Source organism: Penaeus monodon, chromosome 28 (genome assembly GCF_015228065.2).
Source record: "Penaeus monodon isolate SGIC_2016 chromosome 28, NSTDA_Pmon_1, whole genome shotgun sequence".
Lineage (NCBI taxonomy): Eukaryota > Metazoa > Arthropoda > Malacostraca > Decapoda > Penaeidae > Penaeus > Penaeus monodon.
Window position 1 is genome coordinate 2104103 of NC_051413.1, and position 672 is coordinate 2104774.

General features: G+C 40.5%; 1 long non-coding RNA gene across 1 annotated transcript in view; it reads left to right on the forward strand.

The window, feature by feature from the left end:
• LOC119591276 overlaps positions 1 to 672 on the forward strand; it is a 2587-nt gene that overhangs the window by 371 nt on the left and 1544 nt on the right. The window contains exons 2-3 of the long non-coding RNA XR_005230327.1: positions 364 to 445; positions 602 to 660. This is a non-coding gene — a long non-coding RNA (uncharacterized LOC119591276). The remainder of the gene's footprint in view (positions 1 to 363; positions 446 to 601; positions 661 to 672) is intronic.

Genomic DNA, 672 nt, shown 5'->3' on the forward strand with positions numbered 1-672 from the left:
TCGAGAGAACTGTAGTTTAGATCATCGTAAAAGTTTTGTATTTCTTCATTGCTGCTTCTAATCTATCCTATCTAATCTATCCTGGCGTAGGGCCGGATTTAGTGTGTCACTTTCCCTGAATGCGTGGGATGTGTTGGTGTACGATTCCGTTCTTCAGTTACAGCGCCATTTTTAAAAAGTTTTCGCTCTATGTTTTTTGAAGATCGGCGCGAACCACTGTATAGTTGACCTTTGTAATCATGTATGTCGTTTGATGAGAATGTGTATTTAATGTGTGTATGTGGGGGGGGGGGGGGCTGCAGGAATGCATACGGATAACATTCCTTTATTTCACATAATCTTACTTCCATTTCGTATTTGCAGATAAGGAAGATGAAGGTGCATTTCGTCGTCTGCTTAGCAATTATAACACAAATGCACTTCAGCATCCCCGCATGCTGTGTAGGTCAGTGACTTACCCTCTTTTATGCAAAATGGGAATGTCAAGATATCTGCAACTTTAATAAAGTATAATTCTATTTTCATAGCTCTAGTTTTTATAGTTCTATTGCTGGTATTGTTCTTTCACTTTCTTGTTAAGGAAATGACATTTATTTTCCAGACGAAAAAGAGCGCGCCGTGCTTTACGCGGGGGGCCAAGATGCAGACTTGCCATTGGTGGTAAGTAGGCCT